The sequence below is a fragment of the Tamandua tetradactyla genome, chromosome 5, assembly GCF_023851605.1.
Source record: "Tamandua tetradactyla isolate mTamTet1 chromosome 5, mTamTet1.pri, whole genome shotgun sequence".
In the NCBI taxonomy this organism is placed as follows: Eukaryota; Metazoa; Chordata; class Mammalia; order Pilosa; family Myrmecophagidae; genus Tamandua; species Tamandua tetradactyla.
In genome coordinates, this window is record NC_135331.1 from 89552441 (window position 1) to 89569524 (window position 17084).

A 17084-nucleotide genomic window follows, 5' to 3' on the forward strand; every position below is an offset into this window, starting at 1 on the left:
TTGTTTTCAGTGGGAGGGTTGTTTGAGAGAGTTATCCTGCTATCACCAGAAAGAGGAAGTCCTGTTGTTTTAATTTGCATTTATTTGATTAGCGGGGAATCTGAGCAGGTTTCCTCTTTTGCAAAATGCCTACTCATCCTGTGTCCTATTCCGCACTGGTTTCCTGCCAGTCGATTTGCAGGTGTTCCTTAAACACTCTAGAAGTTAATTCTTTGTTAATTGTATACATTGTGATAGCTTCTATTACCTGTCCATTTACTTTATGGTATCCCCTATGAACAGAAAGCCTTAATTTTGATATGCAAATTCAACCTGTTTATCTCTTTTAGGAGTTGGCAATCTTTCAATCTCCTCCTTAATTGACTGTGATTCAGACAAACCCAGTTCTTCCAGGGTCACTGACCTGCATAGAGCAGAGTGGACTCTCATCTTCCTTTTTTTGTTCATTAAGCTTTCATTTTCATTTCCATTTTCACAGCCTGGGTCCGCAGGGTCGGCAATCACACCGCACCACTGTTTCATTCTTTAACGTGCAATAAAAAACACAAATCCCTCATGTGTGCCGCTATCAAATGATGTACCTCTCATTGGGTTTATGAAGTTAAGTTTTAGACCTAAAGGCAGAATTGAGCTCTCTTTTATTTTTCATCTTAATTCAGCCCACCATTCCAGGCTGCTAAGCTATTTTTGGACCCTGATTCTGTCATCCAGTGCTTTGGCTGTCCCAGTTTTTTGCCACCTGAAACTTTGATAAATATGTCATTCATTTCCATGTCCAAGTCACTGCTAAGAATGCTGAACAGGAGAAGCCTGGGGCCAGAGCCCCGGACCGTGTCCCTTGGAGTCTTCTCAGGTAGACACTGACACCGATCACACGTGGGGTTCTCTGTCTGATGTGCGTAACAGCCAATCTATGACACTGGGATTTCAAAAAAAGAAAGAATTTATTGCTCTGAGAAGCAAGGAGAACAGATGGCCTATCGGCCTAAAATCTGTCTCCCTGGACTCCATTCATTCTGATACTTTTATAATAACAAAGATGGGCAGGTTTTAGGATAGTTAGTATAAGAGTTTGAGATGAGGACGTTAGAGATGATCGAATTATCAAGCATACACAGAATGATTACAGGCTTGGTTACAGAGCCTATGTAACAGAATGGTGGCCTTCACATGATGATGGGCATGAGTTTTAGTATTATAATCAGGTATATATCATTTATAGATTAAAATTTAAGCTACTGTCCATGTCACATGGGCTAATTTTGGTTAGCTCTAACTTCATCTAGTAAGATAATTTAGGAACTGGGATGGGTTGAGCTGACTTAAGCTCCTCTTTTAATAAACATTAGGGGTTTGTCTTTGTGATCATAAAATTTTGAAGTTGTAAAACAGGATAAGGGGCTATGCTGGGATATAATTTATCAGGACCAAGAGACTTCAAGATGCTTTCATAGGGAGTCAGAGAGAGCAGAGCAGAATGACATAGCCACAAGAAGCAGAGTCCACCAGCCAGCGACCTTTGGAGATGAAGAAGGAAAATGTCTCTCAGGGAGCTTCATGATACAGGAAGCCAGGAGAAGAAGCTAGCAGATGACGCCGTGTTCACCATGTGCCCTTCCAGATGAGAGAGGAGCCCTGAACTTCATTGGCCTTCTTGAACCAAAGTATCTTTCCCTGGATGTCTTAGATTGAACATTTCTATAGATTTGTTTTAACTGGGACATGTTCTCAGCCTTAGAACTGCAAACTAGTAACTTATGAAATTCCCCTTTTTAAAAGCCAAAAAAAAGATGCTTTCACAGTCCTCACTGTTTACGGAAGGCAGCAATTTCCCTTCATCCCTAGCAATTTGGGAAGCCTGTTAAAGCCCTCTTCTGGGTTCCAACCCTCCCGCTCTACAGCTGGCAGGAGGTAATGCATAGTGCAGTGTTTCTCTGACTGAGGCAGGGTCCTGCCCCATTAATGAATTATAAAGTGAATTCAGTGGGTAATAACTAGCATTTCTTTTTAACTAAAAGAGTGAAGAGAAAAGAAAAGAAGAGAGCACAGCAGGTATTAAGAGTGTATTTTTTTTTAATCGTGGTTACATAGATATGAAATACCCCATTTTGACTGCTTTAAGTACACAGTTCAATGGATTTACTTACATTTGCAATGTTGGATGGCCATCATCATCATCCATTAGCAAAAGCTTTTCATCACCCTGTAACCAAGAAGTTAGGATTTAAGGGATGATTATGATTGCTGAATCATTCTACAGATATTCCTTTTTGCTTCCTGATATATTGCAGTAGACAGAGGGAAATACCTGAAATCTTTTAACTAATCCAGCTACTTTGATCTCTAACAGTAATTGTACAGCCTTTATCTTTTCCCTTCTGATTGTGAAAACCTTGTGACTGTCCTTCACTCGTACCCATTTTATCTGTTTGTTTTTTTACTTTAGATTCTTCTGATCACTAAAGACAGCCCCTAACGTTATTAATGAAGAGCCTTGGGTCAGCACTGAACTAACCCACTGAAGGCCAAAATTATCTTGATAATCAGAGCTGGTTTTAACCAAAATGGGCCCATTTTTGACTTGTGTAGTAGCTTAGATTTTAACCTATAAGTACCCCAGAAAAGCCATGTTTTTTTCCTGATCCAATCTTTTGTTTAGGGTGGAACTTTGATTAAATTGTTTCCATGGAGATGTGGCATGCCCTATTGTGTGTGTGACCTTTTGATTAGATGGCAATGTGATCCCACCCATTTAAGGGGGGTTTTGATCAGTTACTGGGGTCCTTAAAAAAGGGAGACATTTTGGGAAAGCACGGTTGCTTCAGAGCCATCTCGGATGCAGACATCCAGATGCTTGGCATGCCGACAGAGAGAGTAGAAGGCTAGAACACCAGCATTTGGAGATACAGAGCCTGCAGATGCCACCATGTGCCTTCCCATGAGATGCTAAACAAGCCAGAACCCAGAGTTTTGTCCAAGAGAAGCTAAGTGAAGGCCCACAGATAATTAGAGAGGAAGCCACTGGGATCAGGATCTAGAAGAAATGCAATCAGGAACACGGGCCAGCAGACACCAGCCATGTGCCTTCCCATGTGACAGATATTGGCCTTTCTTCAGAGTGAAGTTATCTTTCTCTGGATGCCTCAGTTTGGACATTTTATGGCCTTAGAACTGTAAACTTGTAACTTAATAAATCCCCTTTATTCAAGCCATTCCATTTCTATTATGTGCATTCTGGCAGCGTAAGCAAACTAAAACATCACTTATACATCATTACAATGCTAAAAATCATGCCCATCATCATATTAAGGCTGCCATTTTCTTACACACATTCCATGACTAAGCATATAATCAATCTGTGCAGGCTCAATAATTAGATGTCCTCTAATTACATCATCTGGCGTCACTGTGCTCATTATCCTAAAACCTGCCCATCTTTTAATACTATAAAGTTATCAGAATTACTGTAGTTTGGGGACATTAGGCCATCTGCTTTCCTGCTTCATGCCTAGCAATAAACTCTATCTCTTTGAAACCCGATTGTTTCAGGTATTGGTCATTAAGTGCCTCAGGCAGAGAATCCACTGCCTTTGTCCAGTAGCAGCCTATACATAAATTCTCAGGTGTATGTTGTTTTGTGGAACTTTCCTTTCAATTATAAATTATAAGTACGTGTGCTGGGTTGTGATCTAAAATGCATCTTTTACTGTGGATCTTACTCTAAATAGTTTGGAAGCTACTGGCACAGTGATCTAACCCTACACTCTTCAATCACCTAGAAATGGGTTCAGCTAAGTGACCTTGGTCAAGTTACTTAATCTCTCTAAGAGAACTTCCTCGCCAACACCACAAGATTGTAATACCTACTTTGTTGGGTTGTTAGAGGATTAAATGAAATAATAAGTACAAATTGCTTAGTTCAGCACCTAGATTGTGTTCAGAAGATGTGGTTATTATTTTCTCGTTTTAAAGATAGGCACACATGGCGTTGTTTCTTCCTCATTCCCAGCCCTATCAATCTCACTTCCTACTTTCTATTTTCAGCAAAACGGAGAAACAAGTCGTGGCTTTCTAGCAATACTGGATTATATGGATATTATCTCTCACCTCTCAGAGGGTTTCAAGGCTCGTAAACCAGCTTCTCCCGCGGTTTGGTGCTCCCTTTGCCTGCAGTTTGGAGGCGGATAAGCTGCTCTACGCGCCCCAGCCGGCCCGTCTGCCATCGGTGAGATCGGTCTCCTGGGCCCTTTGGTATAGGGAGGCGGGGGTGAGGGTTTTAATTTTTGAATTAGGCTCGCTCTCCTCCCTTTTCTTGAGGAAAGGAAACCCTTCTTCTGCCTATTCTCCCAACCTTGTAAATCCTTTCTTTTCCTCGCCGGTTTGAGGTGCTCCCCGACCCCTCCGAGCCCATCACTTTTCTTTGCCTTGCTCTCTGCACCCCTGGTGCCTGCCTGACCTTGTGGCAGGGGCTTCTTTCTCGTGGGCGTAGAGGTGCCGCAGCGTCACCCCTCTGGGTTTGGGGATTTTGCCCAGCTCCAAGTTCCTCCCTGGACCCCAATACCGGAGCCCTTCGGGTCCCAGGCTGGGAAGAGGCAGAGCTTGGGCGCCCGGTGCAGTCTGCGTGCACCCAGGTGGCTGCTATGGCCACGGGAAAGCGGTGGCACAGCAGGTATCACTTATTCAACCCTCAATCATTCATTCATCAAGTGCTGGAGATGCCAAGATCACTAAGAAATGGTTTCTGCTTTCAAAAAGCTCAGTCTGGTCCTGATGCCCTTAATCCTACCTTCTCAAAAAAAGTCAACATTAAGCAGCCCTGGGGGGAGCCGGGCACCCCTAAGAAGTATCAAACAGTGGAAACCCATTTAAAGCATAAAATTTAAATTCAAATATATAAAAGAGGTTATAGAGTGGGAAATAGAATCAAGATCAAAGGAATTTGAAAGATGAAGCCAAGTTTGCTTTTAGAAGTGTCCTCTGAATCAGCAGGCTTCTAAAGAAGGGGATTTCCTACAGGCTTGGGTGATTGATACATCGAGTGGGAACAGGACTGCTACTCCACAGTGGAGGTAAAGAAGAGCATGCCGGAATACAGGAGATCCCCTGGGGCACCTTCTAGTTACTACCATGTCCTGTGATTAAAGTCAATGGAAAACTGCAAAAACCCAATCTAGGCAGGACTATTAAAACCCAGAACCTTCAGAATTAAAGAACCAGCTGAGGTGCTTGCTGAGGGCAAAGGGAACATGGAATGGGCAGGAAATGAAGGCAGTTTATAAATACGAGCTATGCCCACATGACGAGTAACAGGAAAAAAAAGGACTGTAATGGTTATATTTCTTTTCGTTGTATGTTTGTAAAAATACATAAAGCAACTCTGTGATGATATTGTGAGTTATTGATTATACGTCAAGAATGGAATGATCATGTGGTAAGAATGTTGGTGTTTGTATGTTATGTTTAATAAATAAAGAAAAGAGAAAAAATGCATAAAGCAAATATCCATTTTCTTCCCTCTCTTATCCTCTTGTCATATGTATTAACTCTGTCATAGTATTTAGGTTATAGGATGTCATGTTTGAGACATCTTCTTCTGGGGAGTTAGTGTGTTTCTTGTTGTATACAGGATAGTTGAATTATATTAGAGGAAAATATGACTTATTTTTAATTAGGAATCGTATGGTTTAAGAAGATGTGTATGGGTGTCAAATTGAATGGGGTGGGCAACGGTGGCTCAGTGACAGAATTCTCGCCTGCCATGCCAGAGACCTGGGTTTGATTCCTGGAGCCTGCCAATGTAAAAAAAATAATAAAATAAATTTAAAAATTGACAAGGGATGGACTGTGGTGGTTAAATTCATGTGTCAGCTTGGCTTAATTATGGTGTCTGGTTGTTGGGTTAAGCAAGCACTGGCTTATTGTCACTGTAAGGATATCCTGTGGATTTAAATCATTAGTCAGTGGCTTGCATCTATGGCTGATCACATCAACAAACAACAATAGAAACTGCCTTAGGCAAGAAGACAAGTCTCATTTAATCTACTGCAGGCCTTCAAAGGGAGAACTGATGATCTCATAAGTAAAAAAGAATTTCTATCTCTACTTCAGGCAGCCAGCTTCTTCTGAGGAATTCAGCAGAAACCTTCATCGGAGTTCCCAGCTTGTGGCCTGCCCTGTGAAATTCGTGCTTGCCAATCTCCCTGAAGAACCTGACTAGGGTTTCTTTGGGTTGAGAAATTTTCCCTTCTCCTAAATTGTCTATAAACAGGAACTATCCTCATTTTTGTTTTCAGATGACATATTTAATATTGCATGTCTCAAGGCAGCAGGATACTGGAGCATCCCTTCCAGGCCACGCTGAATGCAACACACTGAGGGAACCCTGGGTTATGAAGAAGTCCGCTTCACACATATTTGTCTTATCTGAGATGTCAGTTCTGGAGACAAGTCCCCAAGTGACTTACTATGAAAACTTTACCACCCTTCACGGCTAGTTAATGCACATCACTTTGAAAAAACTTTTGTAATAGGTACACCAGTAGATAATGGCATGGATGTGTCTCAAATAGTCCAAGGTTATACACCCTTTTCAGCAATCCCATTAGAACTAGGCTTTAATTTAAAAAAAAAAAAAAGACTGTTAAATTAGATAGAAACTTTTTCTACAACCTTTTTGCGAAAAAATAGATTAAAAATTTAATCTATGCTTTACAAATCATATGGCCTTCAAAAAAAAAGGGTCAAACTTAAATTTCAAAAGAAGTAAACAGAAGGATCAGCCAAACGGTCAGCCACTTTCGGTCCCTGCCGCGGGCATGTGTGCAGAGGTGGGCCTGTGGGGCTCGCTGAACAGCTTCTGCAGGTGGCAGGTGTGTGGTCCTACTGACCCTGAAAACATAACTGATGATTAGCAAACAAAACTCATATTTTCAAAATTTTAATTCTTTCATCCTGACTACATAACGTTTAAGAAAGGTCACACGAGAGAAGTACATAACATACAAAGTGGCCTCTCTAGTAATTCTATCTCCAAAGACGAATCATGAGTGCATGGCCCATCTTATCTGTAGGGAAATGCCTGTGTGTAAACACCCTTCAAGGAGTGTATGTAAAAAGGGAAGTAAAACTGTTTGCTTCATTCAAATGGTTTGAAGTACATCCCATGGGTAGGAAGATGAATTGGGATGGACAGACTTATGTTAGTGTTGGGGCAGCAGGCTACCTGCCCCTGCAGCCCTCCTTCAGTTAGGGTTGCCCAAAAGGGGAAGGAAAAACGAGGGAGAGGCAACTCCTAGGAAACACCTCAGCTCAGCATTCCTCAGTCTGGGAAGGAGGGCGAGGAGGCGGAAAGAGTTAGGAGGCGGCAAGTGGCTTTGGTGACAATAGAGGTCCTTGATGCAAACCTAGCAGGGAGCCAAGGGCATCCCCAATGTAGAGGGTCACACGCATTTCAGTTAGTGTCCCCAGTCAGCAGCAAAGGGCACTGAGATCCCCACCCCAGGGGTGGGAGTGTGAGGCTCACTGGTCAGCTCCTGCAGGTGGCAGGTGTAGCTGCCCTCTTGCACAGGGCTGCCTCAGCATGTGAAAGGACGTCGGCAACCGGCCAGAGCAAAGCCTTCTCAAAAGAGTAAATGCCCCAGATGCAGGCAACGCGGATTATTTCTCCCTCCTCTCTTCCTTAAAAATTATCCATTCAAGCCAGCCATAGCTATCCATATCGTTTATGGTATATGGGAGTGGCTGGAGGGAAGTACCTGGAACTGTTGAGCTGTGTTCCAGTAGCCTTGATTCTTGAAGACAACTGTATAGCTATGTAGCATTTACAATGTGTGATTGTGAAAACCTCATGTCTAATGCTCCCTTTATGCAGGGTATGGACAAAGGAGTGAACAAAAATAAGGATAAAAAATAATGGGGGAGGAGGTAAGGGGTAAAAAAATTGGGTAGATTACAATACTAGTGGTCAGTGAGAGGGAGGGCTAAGGGGTATTAGATGTATGAGTTTTTTTCTTCTGTCTTTTTATTTTTCCTGAGTGATGCAGGAAAAAAAGTGATGTTAGGCAGATGCTGGGGGAACATGGACGAGCAAGTTGGGCCAGCCTGTGCTGTCATGGGGCCAGCCTCTAGCGATGCTGATGGGCACTAAACAAGTGAGGTGGAAGAGTGAAATAGGGGACCCAGCTTCTCTGGGTGTGTGTGAAAAGTGATGTTTAAACTAAAGACTTGAGATATATTCTATTCTAGCAAAGCCTCCTTCCTAAGACCTTCTTCATCTTCTTTCTTTGATTATTCTATGCCTGTTTAATTTCTCAAACATTTTTTCATTGTGAAATATAGCAAATATACAAAGCAAAGAAAGAAAAAGCATTAATTTTCAAAGAACACTTCAACAAGTAGTTACAGAAAAGATTTCAGTGTTTGTTATGGGTTACCACTCCACTACTTCATGTTTTTCCTTCTAGCTACTCCAAAACATGGGAGGCTAGAAAGAATATTTTTGTAAATATTTTTATTGAGATATCTTCGTGTACCATAAGGTCCAACCAAAGTGCACAATCAGTGCTCACAGTATCATCACATAGTCGTGTACTCATCATCATGATCCCTTTTAGAACATTTGCATCACTCAGGAAAAATAAAAAGACAAATCTATAGGCATCTTTAGGCAATGCCTGTTCTGACTTTTTCATGTTGAGAAGGGGTGTTGACACTAAAGGATAGGGGAAAGTAATTAATTGATAATCTTGTAAAGGCTGGTCCCATTTATCTGACCTATTAACCCTCTTGGAATTATAAATTCTAGGAAAGCAAACTCAGTGCATAAAACTTTCATAGAGTCTCAGTTTGAGTCCTAGGTGTTTTTAAGAATTAACAGAAGTGATGTTGATTGAGGTTCAGCAAACCATGGCAATGAGCACTATCTAACTGAAGCTTGCATAAGAGTAGACTCCGGAATAACCTCTTGACTCTATTTCATCTCTCTTAGCCACTGATGCCTTAATTTATCACACTCCTTTTGGTGTGTGATAAATTCACACCTTCTTTGGTCCAGAAGGTGTTGGTAACACCTTCTTTTTAATTCTCTTTGTTCAAGGCTGAGATTACCTCATCCCACTGCTTCCCAGAGCAGACCAGCTATTTGTGTTACTTTTTCAGAAATCTTGTACAAGAGCTGGGGTTCCCTTTTACCTTTGGGGACCTGGGCAGGGCCTCAATGCCATCTACCATGGGTGCCCTCCACACAACAGGCAGACTGCCTCTTTCTCCTAGGGCTTCACCACATGACAAATTTCTCGTGGAAAAAGTGGTGGCAACAGCAGGGAGGATACATATTCTGTATGTTAGTCCTGAAGGGAACCCAGCTTCTGCAAATCCTTGGGATGGCCTCAAGAGCACCCAAGCTGCCCTTGGCAGCTAGGGAATACCTTTGTGCTCATGGCCTTCTTAGCCATGGAGAGGGGTGGGAGCAGAGGGCAGTTCTCTCATATCTGCTGTCCACTGGTTTTAGCAACACTACACCCAGCTCTATTCCCAGCCAAGCTCGTGCGGCCTCTAAGCACCTGGAGAGCCTGAAGCAACATGTCCACCACAATGGCTTATGTCAGGAAGGACAGACTATGAAAGGAAAAGTGTAATACAACTTCTTCCCTAATTCCTCTATCCCCTGCCCTCTAAGTACCAGGGTGTGTGTGGATGCCATCTCCAACACCAAAAGTTGAGTATACATAAGATCATTGCTTTCATCAGGGAAGCATGTGATTCAGTCTTTCTCTCCGGCTCTAGGCATATTTGCTGCCTGCACACCCTCTGCCCCCATTCTCTCCAGAACCTGCTCCACAGCTTTCTTACTATCATTCCAAGAACACCACCTGAATTGGGCTGAATTGTGGCCCCCAAAAGATATGCCCACATCCTATTCCCTACAACCTGTGAACATGACCTCATTCAGAGAAAGGGTCATTGCAGATGTAATTCAGAATATGGACTATCCAGATCAATTTGATGACAAGTGTCTGTATAAGAGATGCATGGAAGAGGAGGCAGACACAGAGGCTGGAGTTATCGAGCAACAAACCAAGGAACACCTAGGATCACCAGAAGCCTGAAGAGGTGAGGAAAAATTCATCCTTAGAGCCCTCCAAGGGAGTGCAACCCTACCGACACCTAGATTTCAAACTTCTGACTCCCAGATCTGTGAGAGAATTAATCTCTGTTGTTTTAAGCCACTCAGTTTGTGGTCATTTGCTAGGCAGCCCTAAGACACTAAAACACCATCCTTGACAAATACAGTGGCCAATTCCTATGCCTACTGAAACCCACATACAGGCAGCATTTGGACAGGCTTACTCTTCCATCCCTGAGACACTTCTTTTGTTCTGCTTTCCTGCCTCCTCATTGCTGTTTCCTGTTTCACAGATGCTTTCACAATCTTCCAGGCTGGATCCTTCTCTTCTTTTAATATCTGTATTGACAAACCTTTACACACATATATTCCCATACATAGTGTACAATTAGTGGCTCACAATATCATCATATAGTGGTGTATTCATCATCATGATCATTTTTAAGATCATTTGCATCACTCCAGAAAAAGAAATAAGAAAATACTCATATACGGCATACCCCTTACTCTTCCCTCTCATTGGCCACTGGTATTTCCATCTCCCCAATTTATTTAAACTTTTGGTTCCCCCCTATTATTTATTTATTTTTTATCCATAATTTTTTTACTCATCTGTACATACCCTGAATAAAAGGAACATCAGACACAAGGTTTTCACAATCACACAGTCACACTGTAAATGTTACATTTTTATACAATCATCTTCAAGAATCAAGGCTGTGCGGGCCACAGTGACTCAGCAGGCAGAGTTCCTGCCTGCCATGCCGGAGACCCGGTTTCGATTCCCGGTGCCTGCCCATGAAAAATAAATAAATAAATAAATAATAATCTGGGCCACGGTGGCTCAGCAGGCAAGAATGCTTTCCTGTGATGCCAGAGGACCCGGGTTCAATTTCCGGTGCCTGCCCATGTGAAAAAAACAAAACAAAACAAAACAAAAAACACTGTATCTCTTTAAAAAATAATAATAATAATAATCAAGGCTACTGAACACAGCTCAACAGTTTCAGGTACTTCCCTCCAGCCACTCTAGTACACCATAAACTAAGAGATATCTATATAATGCATAAGAATAACCTCCAGGATAACCTCTTGACTCTGTTTGAGATCTCTCAGCCACCGACACTTTGTCTCATTTCTGTCTTCCCCCTTTTGGACCCTTCTCTTCTAACTTGTAAATGTTGGAGACTCCCAGCTCAACCTTCAGTACTCTTCTTGACACATGAGTGCCCCTGGTGAAATCATCCAACCCAATGGCCCTAAACACCAAATACACTCTGACACTCCCAAATTTATCTCTGGCATAGAGGAGGGGCTCAAAAGCTATTTGGAGAAGGAGTGAACCTTTTACCATAAAATCATCATTTTAAATGTGTTCACCATACTTATTTTCAAAGCACTTGCAGATGTGCTTTCTTGTTCTTCCATGGCTTTTAGGTGACTGGGTGCTAGTCCCTCTGCTGTTTTATAGAAGAATTTAGGGTATCAGCCCAGGTTTCTGATACTCTGTCAACTAGACCCCACTGACTGGGGTCACAGTATCATCATACAGTGGTGTATTCATCATCATGATCATTTTTAAGATCATGAGCAGCCTTGAAGGTTCTGCTGTACTGACCATGCTCTTTTAGATTTCTCTGCAGGGAGAGTCCAATCTAGAGGCCTCTTCCCTTGATTAAGAAAGCTTCTTCAGAGGCTCTCCCCCTAGGATAGGAGTCTGCAAAGTCCAGCTCATGGGCCAAATTTGACAAGTCGCCTGTTTTTTTGTAGAGAAAGTTTCTGAAACACAGCTGGGCTTGTTTATTTACATATTGCCTATGGCTACTTTCATGCTCCAACAGCAGAGCTTTCTAGTTGTGACAGAGATCATACAGCCCACAAAACCTAAAATATTTACTCTCTGGCCCTTTACAGAAACAGACTGCTGACCCTGCTCTAGAATAAATTAGCTTAAAAGGGAAGGTGTCGCCATCCTTGGTCTATTTGTATAATTTCTCTCCTACCTGAATTCTGAGACAATAACGTGGGCTCTTTTTCTGCTTGGCTACAAAACACCCTCATGGGATTTGAAATTGCCGTGAACTCCACTGTGTTATTGCAGGTCCACACGATTCCTTCCTTCCCTCCTCCCAGGCTCCAGTGATTAATAAGGCTGGGGTTCCTTGCAGTGGCCTTCCCCCATTCAAGACATGCCCAGGGTTTCTCTTCTGTGTGGCCCTGAAGTTGCCAGTTAGGGCTGAAGGTCTTCCAGATGAACCTCTGGTGTGAAGTGAGCTGGGACACCTGAACCAGACCTTCTACACATTCATGACACCAGCAGCATTCTTTGTCACTAGGAATTCTCACACATAGGATAACACAGGAGCACTGGCTGAAGGCTCACCCACAGCATTTACACAGCTTCTCACCAGTGTGAATTCTCTTAGATACAGCAAGGTATACATGCTGACTACAACAATCAGAATACTCTTAGGGCTTGTCTCCAGTGTGGACTGTTTGATGGTCAATACACATGGCCCTTCTGAGGAAGGGTCTTCCTGCAGTCCTTAAGGAAACATAGCTCCTTTCTTGTGTGCACTCTTTGATGGAAAGAAACAGCCTCACTGTCTGGGAAGGTGCTTCCACATGTGTGACATTTGTGGAGCTTTCTTCTATTATATGCACTGGCAGGCCTGGCAGACTAATCCCTAATGCTTTCTCCACACTCACAATACTCGGGGGCTTCTTCCCATGTGCTGGGAACTTAGTTACATTCATGGGCCTCCTCTCTGCCATAGGCAACTGTGGTAGTTAGATTCAGTTGTCAACTTGGCCAGGTGAAAGCACCTAGTTCTGTTGCTGTGGACATGAGCCAATGGTAGGTGAATCTCATCTGTTGCTAATTACATCCGCAGTCGGCTAGGAGGCGTGTCTGCTGCAATGAGTGACGTTTAACTTAATTGGCTTGTGCTTAAATGAGAGAACGCAATGTTGTAGCACAGTCTAGCAGCTTGGCATTCTTCATCTCAGCACTTGCAGCTCAGCCCGGGCCCTTGGAGATGGAGAAAGAAATCACCCCGGGGAAAGTTGTTGGAACCCAGGGGCCTGGAGAGAAGACCAGCAGAGACCATCCTGTGCCTTCCACATAAGAAAGAACCTCAGTGGAAAGTTAGCTGCCTTTCCTCTGAAGAACCAACAAAATAAATCCCCTTTTATTAAAAGCCAATCCGTCTCTGGTGTGTTGCATTCCGGCAGCTAGCAAACTAGAACAGCAACCTAAAGCAAAAGAACATGAGACACACTTGCGGCAGGAGTGAGGTTTTCTTGGCATGGGCACTCTGATGTGTAAGAATATGTGGTGTTACTTCTCGCTTGCTCACACTCCTTACGTTGACAAGTCTCTCTGCCCAGTCCTCTGGAATGCAGGAAGGGGTGAGAGTGAAACTCTTCCTCTGGTATAGATTTTCCGACAAGCTATACGTCGTCGTGACTTCCCAGTGGGCCCCTTACTACACTTGCCACACTTGAAATATCCTTTCCCTCTAAGACCTCTTGCGGTGTCTTGGGATTCGTACAATTCCTTGAAACGGAAACTCTTGCCTGGCCTTTGAGAGTTCTCTCAAGGCTTTCTCTCAACACTCAATGTCCTCAGAAATGCCCTGCTTTAGAGTTGATTCTAACTTCTTGGTTCTGCTCTCACCATCTGACCAAAATACACGATCTGATGCCCATTCTGAGCAAAACTCAACTTGAGAAGAACAGAAATTACCAAGTACAGAGAGAAGGGCACCGTGTGGTACTTATCTTCAGGACTCTTGCTAGGAAGGGTGGGGAATGGGACCCAAAAAGGAAACTTCCAAGGGGCAGCAGACAAAGATGGCAAGTGCAATGGGATGAAGGACAAATAAAGGAGGGAACAAAGGGATAGGAAGAAACACCTGGGGAATAAACAGGGAAGTCAGCTGATGTGTAGCAATGAGGTTAACCCCAGAAGAAAAGGGACAAAGAGGCAAGCAAGAGGATGGAATAAAGGGAACCAGCTCTTGGTGCTGAGGGTGCCCAGCTTCCTCCCTGCATGCAGACAGCCCAGGCAGCAGCCACCGCACCAGGCCACTGGCACTGACTGCAGATGGGTAGCCCGCAGGAGAGGGACTTGCTCCTCTTAGGGATTTATTTGGAGGTGTCAATCTGATTGCCACCTGGTAGCTTAGAAACTAAGAAAGAAAACAAGGAATGCCCTTGGGTTCTTATGCCATTCTAAATGGTTTAAGGGAAGTTGCTGTAATGAGGAGGGGGTACTATCACTCACCTGTGCAAATAAAGAAAATTCTGTTTTCAGCCTTACCTGCAGATCTGGTACCCACCATGCCTCCCCTTGTTCCAGCTGGATGATCACATTAAGTTTGGAAAAAATGAAATTGTGTTCATAGCAATGAAAGCAGGAAAAGGGAAGACAACAGGGCAAAACTAGCCTTAAGCCTTTTTTGTCAGTCAGAAACAGATACGACAAATGAAGGGCCTGCTGAGAGGTACAAACAAGCAGGGCTACAATATCTCAGGACAGTCAATTAGCTGCCTCGGGACAGGGTCTTCAGTATAGACACTGACCCATGCGGTGCTGGGAAGAGCATAGGAAAGCTGCCCATTTCAGCAAGGGAAGTGTCTGAACTCAGGATTAATGGGAAGCAGAAATAGTCCACGTCATCAGGAAGGACTGTGCAGCCGGTAAGAACTCAGAAACTAAAAGCACTCATCTACATAGGTTTGACTAGAGAAACTAATAAAGTATTCTCTAAGTTAAAAAAAAAAAAAAAAGTAAACTAAAATCAACTAAACCAAAACCTTTAGGTCACACTGCTACTAGCAAGCATCTGACAATGATTTAGTTAGTAATAGAGGAATTTGGAGTCAAACCGAGAATTCTTACTCAACAATTCCCATCATTCTCCACTGTCTCATCCTGGTACCGGCGCCTCTCAGAGGGCTCCAGGCAATCTCACGCCCCATGACCGCAGGACACGGCACCATCCTTGAAGGTCACCAGATGCTGAAACACGTGATTTCTGTTGCTGCCGGAGGGATTATCCCTGAGGGCCAGGCACAACCACATTCACCAGGGTCCTGTGTTTTGGGCTTGATGAGCAAGAACAGTTTGTGCATCAAGAGGCAAAGGATCACCCTAAGGATGACACTCTTCTAATAGGGAAAGGGGTGACAGCCACCCTGGTCAGTAAATGTCACAGCAAGAAAAGGAATGGAAGCCTTATTTGGGTGGCAGTACAAGGTCTTGGGAAGGACAGTGGAAGGAACAAAGTTTATCTGACAGCTAGCTGCTAGGGCTGCAGCTGCTGTGACCGGGCCTCCTGCCTCTCCCTGCAGAGAAGGGTGGAAACCATGGGGCCACACCCAGCACAGGCTGGAGAAAAATGTTCACATGAGAACAGAAAAAAATAGGCAGTCTCCCTGCTGTGTACCCTAACCAATTTCCAATGACCAGGGAGAGGCCACATATACAAGGGGTATTTACAAAAGGAAGGGGGTGGGTGTGGATGGCCCTATAGTTTTGAACCTCCATGCAAACCCAAATCAGAAACCAGACTGTAAAGGTAATAATGTATTTAACATCTCTCAGTGTGGGAGGGAAAAAACAGGTAAGCTTCACTGGTAAGAATTTTAAATCCAACCTCCCCCCACCCACGCATACCTTCACCATGCAAAACAAGCAAGCAACTAAAAATATCAAAAACGATAAAGCCCCACTGGCCAAACAAATTATGCCATATCCATATAGTGAAATACCATGTAGCTATAAAGAGAATAAAGTGGGGCTATATGGAAAAACTTGGAGAAGTTCTCCTGATGCAGTAAGTTACTGTAAATGAAAGCAGGTTCACTGTGATCTTTTTTAGAAAAATTATATATATGTTAATACATTCAAAAACCTGGATGAATTTATTCAAAACTCTTGAAGGATTAAGAAAGGCATTCACTTTCCACACTGTTCACTTTTTTCTACAGTGAGCTTGTCATTATTTTGATAATCAGAAAACGTTTTTCTTTCATTTAAAAAAAAAAGGCTTTTTCCATGGAAAATTTCAAAGATTCTCAAAAGCAGACTGAAAGAATAAACTGAACAGTCGTAAACATTCTGCCAATCTTATTTTCTCTACTTGCTCTTGATAACTAAGAACATCTGAATAATATTTCTTCCCATCAGGACCTTGGAGTTTGGGGTTTGGTTTTTTTTTAGCTTTTTATTTGGAAATAATTAGTGATTTATAGGGTCTTGGATATTTGTATGTGGAATTAAAACAGCATCACAGGCTGAATGTAAAGGTTAGCAAATAAGCAAAAAAAAGTAGAGCTAGTCTTTGTTAGTCCTTCAAAATATGGTCCCAGCCCTTCCCAAAGGCTACAAGGCTACATATATCACAAACTGGAACGGGAAAACTATACTAGAGTGAACAGGTATCCGGAAAAATGACAAGACCATCCTTTCATGTATATTACACAGAGGTATTCTATTTCCTTGGAACTTCCCCAGAAAGAAAATTTCCATAGAGCATAGTTAGTGAAAATAATACTTTCAACCAAAAATGAATTGTGACAATTTATGGGGCTGGCTTTAAAAAAGAAAACAAAACCTTTTTATAATTGTACTGCTAACTACCATCCATGGTTTTTACATGTTTGTGTTGTACGTTCCTGTCTGTTCGTTTTGATTTTTATTTTAGTAATGTGTATGCAGCCTAAAATTTCCCCTTGTAACCGCAGTACTATTAATTATGTTCACGATGCTGTGCCACCATCACCACTAAATCATTTCCATCCCAGGGGACTGGCTTTTAAAGCTTTTCCAAATTCACACACACACAAACAAATGTGACCTGAGTCTGTCAAAGGCTGCTAGGGACCTAACAACACCACTCTCCCCTTCTTTCCTACTAACAAAGCCCAGCTGGACTCAGGGTGACAAAGAGCT

The 17084-nt window shown here is 42.9% G+C and overlaps 1 long non-coding RNA gene across 1 annotated transcript; it reads right to left on the reverse strand.

Moving 5' to 3' along the window:
* Nucleotides 1-787: 787 nt before the first annotated feature.
* LOC143682614 (uncharacterized) lies at nucleotides 788-2660 on the reverse strand. Its single transcript, XR_013175194.1, has 3 exons — nucleotides 2616-2660; nucleotides 2148-2203; nucleotides 788-919 (listed from the first exon to the last, which is right to left on the reverse strand). It is a non-coding gene; the product is annotated as an uncharacterized LOC143682614 (long non-coding RNA).
* Between the last annotated feature and the right edge of the window lie 14424 nt (nucleotides 2661-17084).